At 38.8% G+C, this 15,864-nt stretch overlaps 1 long non-coding RNA gene across 1 annotated transcript; it reads left to right on the top strand.

Moving 5' to 3' along the window:
• Nucleotides 1-7,395: 7,395 nt before the first annotated feature.
• On the top strand, nt 7,396-8,834 carry LOC125234139. Its single transcript, XR_007177941.1, has 2 exons — nt 7,396-7,564; nt 8,564-8,834. It is a non-coding gene; the product is annotated as an uncharacterized LOC125234139 (long non-coding RNA).
• The last annotated feature ends 7,030 nt before the right edge of the window (nt 8,835-15,864 follow it).

Raw genomic sequence — 15,864 nt, 5'->3', positions numbered from 1 at the left:
CAGTACATGTTGTTGTAATTGTGATTCCTAAACACATATTTTAGTTAGAGGCGGACTAAGTAGGTACTAGTAAGTAACTTAAGTATTCCACATTTGCAATGACAAAAGTAGATGTAATTTAAGTGCAATTTAATGACGTTTAGACCTTTTACCATAAAATCTCGGCCACACATGCGCGTTTTGGTAGCAGGCGGAGCGGTAGCGGAGCGTCAGCGGAGCGCAACGATAGCGGTTCGCCGGACGCGTAGGTTGTTCCGCCGGCGCACCGCTATCATTGCGCTCCGCTAACGCTACGCTATCAAAACGCTTTATGTGTGGCGAAGGCTTAAAAATTAAACATGATTTAAAATTGCAGCATGATAACGAAATATTTCGTATTTTCAGCTAAATTTTCGACTATGAACGGCATTCGTGTCCTGGTCCACGAGGGGTTCACGTACCGCGCGAAGTCGGCCGCCGGCGGCAAGCTGCGCTGGTGCTGCTCCGGCGGCGGCGGCAAGTGTCGCGCGCTCGTCTACACCTTCGACGACGCCATCGTGCTAGCCAGAGGGCCCCACAACCACGCGCCATAGATACTCGTCTACACCTTCCACGACGCCATCGTGCTGGCCAGAGGGCCCCACAACCACGCGCCATAGATCAGCAATTCCCGTCAACTTTGTACAATGCCACGTCAGCAAATTTTAATTGATCCTATTTTGTTACCAACATTTAGTAATATAATTCGACTTTCGTAAGATATATACAGGATAATTGTTATAATTAAGAAAATATAGATACTAGAGAACCTTAATGACGAAATAAAAGTTAATAAAATCTCAATTCATCAACAAAATCTTGGTAACAAAATAGGAATTAAGAAAAACAAATTTAACTTTTCCCTTAATTTTTGTACAAAGTTGACGGGAATTGCTGAGATACTCGTCAATTATCGTCGACATCGTCGTATCGTCTTACCACACCTCGGACACTGGCGGTCAAATATATGAAAGAGGCGCGTTCCTAGCACACATTCTAAGCTCGTGTAGGTGAACGCGTACCATCGTATGTATGACAGGTTGACTGTTCGCGTTTTTGCAGGCGGTAACTGTCACTGAGAGGGGGTTTTCAGCGATACTGTACGATAGTACTATTATACTGTGGTCTTACTATTCTACTGGTTCGACTAGCTAGTGCAGTGAAGAACTTACCTAGTTGATAGGATGTAGGCTAAAGTAAGATTTTATAACTTGTCTATAAATATTATTCGTCTGTATTTGTTTTTTCCTCAATAATGAAAAAAAAATTTAAGATGTATCTACGACGACCGACGAATTAACAGTTATGGTACGAGGATATACGAGTATGACCATATGAACCCTTTAGGTATGTACATTGGGTATTTAGTATAAAATATTAATGAGTAGGTACCTACGTAAAATCATCATCCAGCGATATAAGAATAAGAGTAATTAATTGGAAAAACTTTTTTGCTAATGTTACATTTATGCGTTGGGTTATTTACATTACGTGCATTGTTACGTGCACGTTACGTATATTGCAGTGTTTTCTGTCGTGCAGATGTTGAGTAGTTTAATACATTAAGGATGAGTATTTCTATATTTACGATATACTGTTGTTTTAGACTATTACTACTACTTGTTAAGTTACGAAGAAACTAAGTTTATTCTTAAATATATTTTATTAACATTATGTACAATTGACTATGTGTAGGTTTAGGAATGTTAACTACCACAAAAATTTTAGTTTCCATCACACTTTTGGTTAAATTTCCAGTTATGAGTTTCATATTTTTTTGGGCATGTATAAATTAAATATTTTTGAAGTAAGGACGTAGTTATTAATTTTACCTGTTTTAAATTTGGCTCAATGAGTTGTTTATTTCTTTAAGATTGAGTTGGAACTTGAATTAAACTTCCTTGTTTTTGTCTTTCTTTCAGTCCAATTTATCGCATCAAGGAACGGCAAACGTCTTTTACTAAGAGAAGGGTTCACTTATTACGCTAATTCAGAGTACAGCCGCAAAGTTCGATGGTGTTGCTCCACGCACTGGGCCCGGCACGGGTGCCGCGCTGCTGTTTATACTTATGATGATGTAGTAATTAATACTAAGGGAACTCATAACCATGATGCAATAAAAATTTTTTAATATTTTACGTGTATAATATACTTTGTCAGCATTTTTATATTAAATTCTTAGTTTACTCAGTTGTTTTACTAAAAAAAACCAATACCTCCTTCGGAATCAACTTAATAACGCCAGTGTGTGTAGCCGAATGCCCACGCGTCACGATTCGATTACGATTCGTTCACGACGCGACGCACACAGGTAACGAAACGTACGGCAATCGAGGAGCACGTTTGACGCGGCGGACACGGTGACATTATCAAGCATCGCATTGTATTTCGCGCGAGCTTATTGAAGCGCAAAAGATGGGTTAGCGTATTATGTTAATACCTAAATAAATTTAACAAATAAAATAAATAAAATCATTCCATTTCAGATATATAGTGTCCATATAAATATATAAAAAATGGGGGTTCAAAGTTTGTATGGGGAAACAAGATTAGTTTGCCTATTTTATTCGAAACTTCACAGGAAGATTCCTTAAGACATATGACTGAATACGTGTTTCAGGTTTTTTGAAAATTTAACTCCTAAAATGGTGAAAAGGGGGTGATAAAGTCAAAAAATCAATATGGGTATCGTTTTTATGGTTTATCGGGTCGCTGATCACGATAAATACAACGTTTATAAAATCTAACGAGGCGGAAGTGAAATACCTTCTCCCCTGTTGTGGTGCAATGGGGTTTAAATATCAAAAAAATATATAAAAGAAGATATTGACTGACTGACTGACATATTTATTTATTTATTTATTTATTTTATTTAAGGTTCGCCAACAGGTGTAATACATAATCTTACATATTTAAATGGAAAATAAAATAACTTGCTTTGGTATTCACCCAATTACAGGCAAACACGACATGCTTACGTTTAACAGTGAAAGTTTGTTTACTTAATTACATAATAAGTACTTATTCTAAATAGTAAGTTGATACATTATTACAGTTGTACTTTAAAGTGGTGAAATTAAGGTGAGGTAAACGGTAGGTACACATTCAGAGAAGTAGCAATAAGACAAAAGAAAACAGTGATCAACGATACATTAGGAACTCAGCGTGAAGTAAAAATAATACATAATAACATTATAACGATTTTATAAATTAACATTGGCTTTAAGTCTGTACAAATATGTTTTGAACTGGTTACACGAGGTATTTAAGATATCTATTTTGTTTTGTTTAAATAGTAAATTATGTTCTTTACAGATTCTAGGTATTATACTATGAGATCCAACATTGGTTCTATAAGATTTACATGAGAAGGGCCGAAAATTAACTATTCGAGAGTTCCGTCGTGGTACTATCCAATTGATTTTATTTAAAAGTTCTGGACAATCTAACGTGCCTGAGACAATTTTATGCAGTATGATTTGGTCAGAAATCCAACGACGGTCCTCGAGAGATATCATTTTAAAATATTTTAATCGCTTAGAGTATGAATTTAGAGAGCGGAGCTTCTTCTGGTGTACGGATAGAAAAAATACGAATCTCTTTTGTATATTTTCAATTCGTTCTATGTGACATTTGTAGAAGGGATTCCAAACATTAGAACAATATTCTAGCAAACTGCGGACTAGGGCGAAAAACGCTGTCTTTAGTGCAGAAATATTTTTAAATTGTTTACAGTTGCGCCAGATAAAGCCAAGAAGTTTATTGGCCTGCTTTATTATACTGTCAAGGTGCGGAATAAACGATAGTTCCTTATCTAGCGTTACGCCGAGGTCCCTTATGTGCGAAACTTCTTCTAAGGGTATATTGTCTATAGTGTATGTCGTATTTATAGGAATGAGTTTTTTCGTAAATTTTATATGCTTACATTTTCCTATGTTTAGCGGTAATTTATTATTAGTGGACCAGTTCGATATGCGAGTCAAGTCGTCCTGAAGCTGTTTAGAATCAAGTGGGGTCTCTATAACTTTACTAATTTTTAAATCATCTGCAAAAAATGAAAAGTTTGAGTGGTGAATTTCTTTAGCTAGATCGTTAAGAAAGATTAAAAATAAGGTAGGACCAAGGTGAGAGCCCTGGGGCACGCCTGACGTAGCTTCAAAACATTCTGATTCATGTCCACATATTAATACTTTTTGCGATCTAGACGTAAGATAAGATGTAAACCAGTTAAGCAAACTTCCATGCACACCGACTTTGTAGAGCTTACTTATAAGCAGATTATGGTTTACACGATCGAATGCCTTACTTATGTCGGTGTATACCGCATCAATTTGAGAACCCCTGTCCAAGTCTTCAGTTAGAGAGGAAACGTGCACAGCTAGGTTTGAAACAGTAGATTTATTTTTCCTGAAACCATGTTGTTCTGGAACTATAAGAGATTTAACGTGGGTGGTTAAAACTGTATTTACTAGGGATTCAAAAACTTTTCCAAGGATCGACATCAAAGAGATGGGTCTGTAATTTTGTACATTAGCTTTATCACCACCCTTCGGGATGGGGATTACGTTTGCCTGCTTCCAGAAAGATGGAAATATGCCACTCAGTAAAGAATTATTGTATATAATATAAAGGGGGTATGACAAAGCATTAGCACAATTGCCGATGAAAACAGCTGGAATTTTGTCCGGTCCTGGTCCCTTTTTTTTGTCTAACCTTTTAAGAGACAATTCAATGCAATATCAACGCACAGCCGAAACCGCTGGTCCTAGAGATGTCAAATTTGGCACGTAGGTTCCTTATATAGTGTAGAGGAGCACTAAGAAAGGATTTTTCAAAATTCGCCTCCCAAGGGGGTCAAATGGGGGTTCAAAGTTTGTATGGGGAAACAATGTTAGTTTCACTGTTTTATTCGAAACTTCACAGAAGGGATCCTAAAAACATATGACTAAAGACGTGTTTCAGGTTTTTGAAAATTTAACCCTTAAAGGGTGAAAAGGGGGTGATAAAGTCAAAAAACTAATATGGGTATCGTTTTTACGGTTTATTGGGTCGCTGATCACGATAAATACAACGTTTTTAAAATCTAACGAGGCGAACGTGAAATAAGGAGAGAAGGCTCCCCTGTTGTAGTGCAATGGGGTTTAAATATCAAAAAATATGTAAAAGAAGAAACTGACTGACTGACTAACTGACATAATATATCAATACACAGCCGAAACCGCTGGTCCTAGAGCTTTCAAATTTGGCACATAGGTTCCTTATATGGTGTAGAGGAGCACTAAGAAAGGATTTTACAAAATTCTCCTCTTAAAAGGGTGAAATGGGGGTTCAAAGTTTGTATGGGGAAACAAGATTAGTTTGACTATTTTATTCGAAACTTCACAGGAGGATTCCTAAAGACATATGACTAAATACATGTTTCAGGTTTTTTGAAAATTTGACCCCTAAAGGGGTGCAAAGGGGGTAAAGTCAAAAACACAATATGGGTATCGTTTTTATGGTTTATCAGGTCGCTGATCACAATAAATACAACGATTTTAAAATCTAATGACGTGGAAAAGAGATTTTCTCCCCTGATGTTGTTGTGCAATGGGGTTAAAATATCCAAAATAGCCATAAGTATAGCTTTAGTTTTCATCTTTACTTCTGGTTCAAGAGATTTCAAATTGACACGGAAGTTCCTTAGAGGAGCACTAAGAAAGGATTTTTCAAAGTTCACCTCCTAGCATGATAATTTGACAGGGGCAAGGACAGGGACAGGGACAGGGACGGGGACGGGGACGGGATAGGGTTAGGGACGGGGACGGGGACGGGGACGGGGACGGGGACGGGGACGGGGACGGGGACGGGGACGGGGACGGGGACGGGGACGGGGACGGGGACGGGGACGGGGACGGGGACGGGGACGGGGACGGGGACGGGGACGGGGACGGGGACGGGGACGGGGACGGGGACGGGGACGGGGACGGGGACGGGGACGGGGACGGAGACGGGGACGGGGACGGGGACGGGGACGGGGACGGGGACGGGGACGGGGACGGGGACGGGGACGGGGACGGGGACGGGGACGGGGACGGGGACTGGGACAGGGACAGGGACAGGGACAGGGACAGGGATAGGGATAGGGATAATAGGGATAGGGATCGGGATAGGGATAGGGATAGGGATAGGGATAGGGATAGGGATAGGGATAGGGCAAGGGATAGGGATAGGGATAGGGATAATAGGGATAGGGATAATAGGGATAGGGATAGGGATAGGGATAGAGATAGGGTTAGGGATAGAAATAGGGATAGGAGTAGGGGACGGGGACGGGGATAGGGATAGGGGAGGGACGGGGACAGGGACGGGACGGGGACGGGGACGGGGACGGGGACAGGGACGGGGACGGGGACGGGGACGGGGACAAGGATAGAGATAGGGACGGGGATAAGAATAGGGATTGGGGTCGGAATAATCGGTCGGCAATCGATATCTAGGCAGTGTAAAATGCAGGTGGCTCAGTGGGAAGGGATTAGTAAGTAGGCATCGGCGAGTATCCTGCATCCGTAATAACTATTACATTCAATGTGCTGTAAGAAGATCTTTGTTTGCTTGCCTTTTATATGTTTACATTTGCAATAAGTATAAGCAAAATGGAAAAAATTGTAAGCGATAATGCAAGGAAGTACTTTTTACCCTACCGACCATAGCGTCGAGATACTGGCTATGTGGGTTGTATGAAGTTTCCCCAGTATAAATATTTATACATATAGGTAAAATACATACATATTCGTACCTACTACCTACGCTGTGGTCGCTGTGTAACAATTCTACAATCATTGCAAGAATTTCTTTTAAAACAATAGTAATATGTGTAAGGTACAGTCAGCCAAAAAAGTGGTTTACCACTTTTCGATCAATAGAGTCGAAAAGTGGGATACCACTTTCTTGGCTGACCGTACAGCAAATAGATCAGTTACAATGGCCCCCCAGTCGAGAATTGCCCCGCTTTACCTTAATCTAAATAATCGCGGACAGATGTACCTACAAAGAAACCTACGGATCCAAATGAAAATCTTATTTTTTGTAAACGTTTCAATAAGAATACTTTTATTACGCGGGCGAAGCCGCGGGTAAAAGCTAGTATAAAATATACAAAAACAAAAACCTAAGTTCATGCAAATAAACCTAGAGCTTTGGGCTGTGGGGCCCCCGGGTTAAGAATTTCACCACCCCCTTTCTTCCCATGGGTGTCGTAGAAGTCGACTGTGAGATATGGGTTAAATTGTGGCGTAGAGGTTGGCAGCCTGTCACAATTTGGATTTCTTTCAACCTCTATGTATGTATGTTGGGCTGTCTCAATATTTCCTCACATGTGTTTTCAATTTCAGTCGAGTTCACCATATCCAAAAGGGGTAAGCGGCTACTAGTTCACGACGGTTTCACGTACTACATGCGAGCGGTGAGCGGCGTGAAGCTGCGCTGGTGCTGCTCAAAGCACAGCTGCCGCGGCTGCCGCGCCGAGATATACACCTTGGATAAAGGTTCCTTGGACTTGATTAAGGTATCTAATAGTAGTAGGTATTTAATAAAAAAAGCTAGGTACGTGGTGCCGTATCGTATCAGCTCATTGCCGGTGGCCCATTTCTCAAAACTGAAAGTTACAAGTTACAAGCGGAAGTCTCTTTCCAACTTGTCATATTAGACAGTGATTATGATTACCACTTGTAAATTGTAACGTAGCTTCGAGAAATGGGCCCCTGGTTGTTAAAATGAACACAGAACATGGAAAATGTTCCATCTAGAAGAGTTTTACTTTTGAATTCACGATGATGAGTTAATTAGGTACATTAATTTTTATAGCTATCAGTCGTCGACATCGATATTAATTTTTTTTTTTTTTTTTTTTTTTTATTTATTGAAAACAAAGATTACAGTTATACAGTTTCTAGTTTTTTCGCCAAACTTACGTTTAACGGCGAAATGAAGCACTCATTTTCAAAGTTAGTACCTTAAATTATATTAAAAGACTTATTCTAGTGTTAATAGATAATAATATCTTATGAATTACTAATGGCGCTTTTCATTAACGCTTTAAAAAACCTGAATTAGCCAAAAAATCGCTGTCCCTATCTGTCATGTTGACTTATATATAACAGGCCCCGTAGCCGAATGGCATTTCTCCGACGCCAAACGAAAGCGATACGCCGCTGGCTCTGTCGCGCCAATACGCAAGCGCGATAGAGATAGATATCTACTAGCGCTTCGTTTCGTGAGCGTTTCGTGAGCGATTGTGCCATTCGGCTAGCCACCCTGATTATGCTATTTCTGTTTGAACTTTTTACTACCTACTAATTGAATAAAATGCGGTTGTTATTAAACTGGTCGTGTTTATTTAGTTGTATTAGCTAAAAATATAAGAATATTAAACAGTACATAAAGTTGATGACACGTGCGAATATGTAATTGCCTATTATTTGCACTTGTGTATAAAAAAGCTATGATACTTAACCTAAAACCTTGTAACTTAATTATAGGTTACATAAAAGTTGTTTTCTTCCAGTCCACTTCAAGTTATCGTCACAAGGCAAGCGTTTGTTAATATACGAGGGCTTCACCTACTACAAGAAATCAGTCGTCGGCGAGAAACTGCGCTGGTGTTGTTCGACTCACAGTCACCGCGGCTGCAGCGCCACCATTTACACTCGATACGATGGCGGGGTAGTCTCAGTGAAAGCAGTTCATAGTCATGACGCAAAAAGATATTCTACGAAAAAAGTTCATTCGTAATTACTTGTTGATCATGTTATTTTTCTGTTAAATATATCTCTTTTTTTAAGACTTTTAATGCAAAAACTAAATAATACAACTACTCTTTATTGCAATCCTTAAAGCTCTGGCACACATGCACGTTTTGAAAGCGTAGCGTTACTGGGGCGCAATGATAGCGGTGCGCCGCCGGACGCTGGCGTTGCGTCCAGCGAACGCCGGCGGGAATTAACGAGCGCGTATTGCGCGCGGATTGCGCGCGGATTGCAGCGCATTCGGAGCGCACATTCCGCTACGCTAACAAAACGCTTTATGTGTGGTGCGGAGGCTTTAATCAGGAAACGATATACAGGGTGAAAACCGGTAAAAAGAACCGTTTAAACTTTGCATACGGACTTTAACTAAATAACAGCTTTAATTAAGAGACCAATGCTGAAATCGCCAAAAAAAAATTGTGACTGTTCCATAGAAATGAGCGACATCATGACAGTCGAAATGTATCAAACAGCCAATATTTTTTTGCGATTTCAGCATAGATCCCAAAATAAAAGTTGTTCATTATGACCTGACTATACAAAGTTTGAACGGTCCTTTTTATTTCACCGTGTATGTAATGATTATGAAAATTGTTGGTTACAGATCAAAGATTTTATTTTGTTGTCAAGTCCATGAATTATTTATATTGAATATTTTAGCCCGTTTCACGACATCATCGTAAAAGATTTAATTTTAGATAAATGAGATACGGGACCTTAGTCTGTTTGTCCTTTGTATTTATTTCGGTTTATGTTATAAATGCGGGCAAATAGTAGATGTTTTTATTTAACGTTAAAGTTTAAAGTAATAAGCTTGTTGTTTTTTGTTGTTTTTATCAGTCTCTCTAAGATTCTAAGTAGTTTTTCTTTCAGCCCAGTTTACTGTATCGCAAAGAGGAAAACGGTTGCGTATGGTATGGGTATACCTATTTTGCAAAATCAACTTTCAGTGGGAAGGTATGGGTCTGCTCGACCCACTGGACCCGCGGTTGCCGTGCCACCATCCATACCTTTGAAGATGTAATATTTTCAACGAGAGGAACTCACAATCATGTTGAAAGAGAGAGCTACATTCAAAAACTAAATACAATTGTGATAACATGTTCTAGCTGAGCTATTATTTTGTACTTGAGGCTAAGAAGAAGCTTGTCCACGCGTAGTAGAAGTTTAACAGTACTTATTACATAAAGAATACATTTATAGTTCCGACGATTACCGTAGTAATAAATAACAACAAAACATTGTTTGTCGTATTTTTTTTTATACTACGTCGGTGGCAAACAAGTATACATGATGATGATGTTGATTTAAATTAAGGGACTAGTGCTATTTGGCTGCGGTCTTCTGTAATAAATTGGGCTTATTCTTATCCGCTCTTGCCCTACCACACAAAGCGGAATATCATTCGCTAAGCCCTACCTCCTACTATTAAAAAATAACATACATATGTATTGGAAAAATAACATAAATATGTATTATAGATAGTTTTCAAATAACTAACTGACCCTAAACACTTTTACCTGAAAGAACATTGTTTCAAAACACCAACGTATTCACAGAGAATTCACATCCCCATTTCATCGCAACTGAACATTTAAACAAAGAGTAATCCCTTATTCTTAAACGTATTCTAAAGTTATCAAGCCGATAAAGTTCGTTTGTCTTTTTCTATCACACCAATATGTCGGAAAGGGACAAACGAACTTTACTGGCTTGATAACTTTAGAGTACGTTTGTGAATAAGGGTTTAAGAGTTTACTGATTAATTAATTGTAAATATTTTAGCCCATTTCACTATATCGTCAAGAGGCAACCGCTTGCTACTATACCAGGGCTACACGTACTACCCGAAGTCCCCGGCCGGCAAGAAGATGCGGTGGCGCTGTTCCACGCACTGGTCACGCGGCTGCCGCGTCACCGTCCACACCTACGAGGACGCGGTGCTGCTGGTGAAGGGCGCGCATAACCATTACCCGACCAAAAACTTTTATTGACAAGGTCTGCGCCTCAAAGAAGACACTGCGTGTCGTGAGGCCAAAAGTATAATTCTAGAATTGAATGTATAATACTAGAACTGATAATAAATATGCATGTATAATTAGTGAAAAATTCAATAACGTAATTTACGTAATGTATAACATTGCAATGCCCTGCCAGGGCTCATATGACTCTGAATGTACCTAGTTGTTAAGATCTGTACTACACTATGGTTGCAATAAATAAATGACTAAAGTATGAACTCTAGTTAGCATATAAAATTGCATAAGGTACCTAACTACCTACATACAGAACTTTGTTTTTTGATGTTTTTTTTTTCATTAAGTATACATTTCAAGAATTATACTTATAATGTGTTCAATCTTTCATTAATCCGTTTACTAAATGATCCAGTAAATATTGTTAACAAGTGACGAATATACATTTCTACAATGTCAACACCGTCAAAGCCAAATTGTAGACTCATCAAGTGTATTTTTTTATTTGACATATCGGAACAATTTTTTAAGACATTATTATGCTTATATCACAGAGTCTTATGTTTGTTTTGTGTTTGTTTGGTCGGTCTTTTCATAAATAATTAATATTTTCTTCCAGTGATATTCGCCTTATCTCGAAGGGGGCGGCGCATTATCAAATACCAAGGATACTCATTCTATCAGAATAAGAAGTCCCGGTTTAAGACGCGGTGGCAATGCTCCACGCATTTCCCTCAAGGGTGTCGCGCCTTCATCTACACGACCGAAGATGAAATACTAACCATACGGAATGAACATAATCATCCGCCACGACTAAATAATTTTTGATTTTTAATTTTGTAATTTTTGCAATGTAAGAATGACTTTTCAAGTTACAATTTGATAGTATCGAAACGATTGTTTTATTTTTAATGATCTCAATAATTTCCTTAAACTAAAAACAACTACGGTGTATCTAACTGGCGTGAAGTGGCGCAGGATAGGGCAGAGTGGCGATCTCTTGTGTCGGAGGCCAAGATCCTTTTTGGGTCGCTGAGCCAGTGAAGTAAGTAAGACAACTAACTCTTGGACAAAATAAATCAGCTTTAAAATACAACAGCTATTACGATATGAGCGTAAGCGATTGTGAGGCTACCCGGTGGTGCTTCTTATACCTCTTTGAATTGAGATGAATATGAATTAGCAGCTACATTGAACTTTTAGAAAGTTTCATCACGTCCAGACGTGGAAAGACTCTCATAAAACTAAACGGTTACGCATATTATGGAGTGAGCTCGCCAGAAACGCCTGTTCACTGTTGATTTGAAGGTTTTTTTTTGTTAGTAGTAGAAAATATTTCTTCAAAGTTATTGTATTTAAGTTTAAAAACATCATCATATTGATTAGTAAGTGTTAGATACTAATCAATTATTTGGCTTGTAGGTACATTATTTATAGCAATCAAATATCTAGGTACCGACCTATTCCTGAATATACGCAACATGATTTTTGAGTAAAAAACAACATCATTAGAATTACTTTAAGTTACTTATATTTAATTAAGTATACAAACGCCACGTTATTAAAATAATTACTGTAACAGCTGACTTCGTGACGTCACCCCGAGGGGAGCTGTTGCTACGATACCGCGGCTTCACGTTCCGGTCCAGCGGGCGCGGGTTCAAGAAGCGCTGGCGCTGCGCCTCGCAACGCGCGCGCGGCTGCCGCGCCGCGGTTGTCACCGTCTACAACAAGATTGTTAGCGCCCAGGATATCCATAATCATACTACGAAGATGACTAAATACAAATTTCATAACTTTTTTTTATAGCTTACTTTTAACGTTTAGAGGAAATATAAATAAATGTTTATTATTGAACGTTTTTACTAAAGAAAAATGGCTGAACTATCATTAAGTGTAATTTTTTTTAATGCAATAAATTAATCGTAGGAAATAAGTACACATTTTAGGTCAATTAAGTATAACATAAAAATAAAATTGGTGCTATTGGTAAAAATAATAAATATTGAATTTTATTTATTAATATTAAACAGCAGAACATTCTACCGAAGGTCGATTGTCTCTGAAGTTCACACAATACTTAGGGGCCGTCCACACTTAAGAGACGCATGTCCGCCAACGCGGAACGGACGTCAGCGCCACGCTGCCTGAATGTAATTTAAAAAACGTTTCCTCAGTACATTTTGTATAGGAAAGACGTAAGAGCGGCGCGGCGCGCGTCAAGCGACGCGTCGCCTGGGGCGCGCCAAGCGACGTTCCTTGCGCGTCCGTCCTATACAAAATGTACTGAGGAGACGTTTTTTAAATAACGTTCAGGCGGCGTGGCGCTGACGTCCGTTCCGCGTCGGCGGACATGCGTCTCTTGAGTGTGGACGGTCCCTTAGTTTGGGGCTAGGTGGATCCGTGTAAGGTGTCCTCACAATATTTATGTTTATATTTAATCTAATTTCTTGCTCCCTTACTTGGTCACTATCATTCTGTGCTATAAGTTAAAACCATATTATTGGAATATCTGAATAAACACACTGTTTTTATTAACCTATAAAGTTTTCATTTGCAGCGGAATACATATTATCGAAAAAAGGCAAACGGCAGCTAAAGCTCAACGAAAACATATTCGGCGTAGACAGACAGAGGGGTTCCAGGGTTCGCTGGAGGTGCATCCGCCACTACAACGGCTGCCATGCCAGCATCATCACCGAGAACGACCTCATCATTCGACTGAATAACGACCACAACCACATAAGTAATCACATCAGCAATAATGAAATCCTTAAAAAGTTATTGACAGATGCATGAACGTGACGTGCGCGTGGTCGTTGTCATGTACAGGTGCCGTAGACGAATGGCATTTCTGCGACGCGAAACGAAAACTAAACGCCGCGAAAGGTAGTCTGACTCTGTCGTGCCAAGAGCGATAGAGACAGATATCTAATACGAGCTTCTTGTTTCGTGAGCGTTTGTGCCATTTGGCTACGTACGACTTTGCGTTTACGTTTGCTTATAAGAGACGGCTCTCCTGTGTGACTTAAGCGTCCACAGCTGCAGCAATGAACGTCTACCTATGCAGCTATTTGCCTTTGTACAGAGACAGAGATTTATAAGGACTAATCTATAGGACATATTTTTTTAAACGATTTCTATTAACACCCTTATTAAAACTGTACATAAACTTAATTTTGTTTGTTATGTACCTACATACTTCATTTTTGGAAAAAAACACCACTTTACAAAACATTTTTCCCCTCACTAGCTCGGAAACACGTGTTTTGTCCTTTAATACCAGCGGGTAAAAACGCATTTTATCCACTAGTGGGTAAAGTAATTTGACCTTGAATAAAGTCAAATTAACTGCTTTAAAATTGATAAAAGTAGGTGAATCTAGTAATAAAGATGATTTACCACCTGTGGAAATACTGGAAGCAGTGATAAACGCATTTTTTGCGTTGTAGTTTCCTCGCTATAGTGAGGGGAAAAGTTTTGTGTTACACTCGGGTGCAAATGCATTTTACTTCTCGTGTGTTGAAAAACTCGCAAGTTCAAAGGATTCTATTCTTGAACCACGAGCTTCGCTCGTGGTTCAACTATAGAATCCTTTCACTTGCTCGTTTTTCAATTCCACACTCTGCGTTAAAATACAACTTTGCCCCCTTGTATAACAAATAACTATTGAAGTGGCTTAACAAAAGAAAATCGCTGCCTTAGTTAGAATATACAGGTATTTACAATACCTTTTCAATGGACTAAAAGTCTTTCTTTAATCTTATTCGATTAGCGTACATTGTCTATTTAAATGAATGTTTTAGTCGCTTGGTATACCTACTCGTAGAATGCCCATTAAACTTTATGAAATTAAAAATATAATTTTACAACAAGTGTTTTTAATTACTCTTCAAACTAACTTTCGAATTTTATTTATTTATTTAACCTTTATTGCACAACATAAAGTACAAATGGCGAACTTAATGCCTTAAGGCATTCTCTACCAGTTAACTATTGGACCAAACAGAAACTTGGACTTTTGGTAGTAATGGTAAAATATTACATTTAGTAAGTATAATGGAAATAGGTATATTTTCTCTGTATGCCTACCCCTAATCTATGTTTCCATTCCTCCCCTTCGAGTTTTAAGAAAGCACTGTTTATACTTGTAACAGCCGTAAAACGTTTTTTTTTTAGTTGTTTCATTCACCACATTGCTTATTCCCTGTTTTGTCTTTCTTGGCCCTTGTCCGAGGTGATGTATTGTATCTATTTGCAGTGGAATACGTGACATCTCAGAAAGGCAAGCGTATGCTAAAGTTTAACGAACACGTATTCTACTTGGACCGCGCGAGCGGTGCGAAGATGCGGTGGCGGTGCACGCAACAAAAGAAAGGATGTCGCGTCAGTGTCGTTACAGTTGACGACTCTGTCATCAAAGTGACCAACGAACACGTACATCAGACTTGCAGAGAATATTATACACATGGACAGTATAATTATTACATGTAACCGTGTAACATGTCCTTTCAGAAAAAAAATAAAACAAAGATAGAGGCAACTAGGGAACAAATCAAATTATTTTATTGAATATTTTTTTATTTGTTCTTTTTTTCCAGTAGTCACACTACTATATATAAATTATAAATTGAAATAGATATCCACCACCATCTAGACAACCCGCCCGCCCTCTACTGGTGAAGACATTAGCCGCGTAAGCTGAAGACCCGGGTTCGATTCCCGGCTCGGCCACCAGTGGGCCTTGTCGTTTTTTCTTTTGGTGTATGATGTCTATTTCAATTTATAAAGCTACAGGCAGGTAAAATATTTGCTGACGCCATTTACCTCCATGTCTTGAAGTTGCCAACACTATTGATGATGATCGTGTATTATAAATGAAAACAATATCTTCATTCTTGTGTTTGTCACTTACCTACTCGTATTTTGTTTCAGTTAAACAATTTTTGTGTCTTAGTTTATAAAACCAAGATAATATATTCTTATTGGGATCACTATTTTCATGTTTTAATGTTGTCCGATGAAGGACTGTTTTCATATCGATAAAAGAGATTAAAAGTATTAAAATCATTTTTTTATTTGAT

The sequence above is a fragment of the Leguminivora glycinivorella genome, chromosome 2, assembly GCF_023078275.1.
Source record: "Leguminivora glycinivorella isolate SPB_JAAS2020 chromosome 2, LegGlyc_1.1, whole genome shotgun sequence".
In the NCBI taxonomy this organism is placed as follows: domain Eukaryota; kingdom Metazoa; phylum Arthropoda; class Insecta; order Lepidoptera; family Tortricidae; genus Leguminivora; species Leguminivora glycinivorella.
Note: the sequence above shows the minus strand (reverse complement) of the source record. Positions and strands in the feature narration are given on the sequence as shown.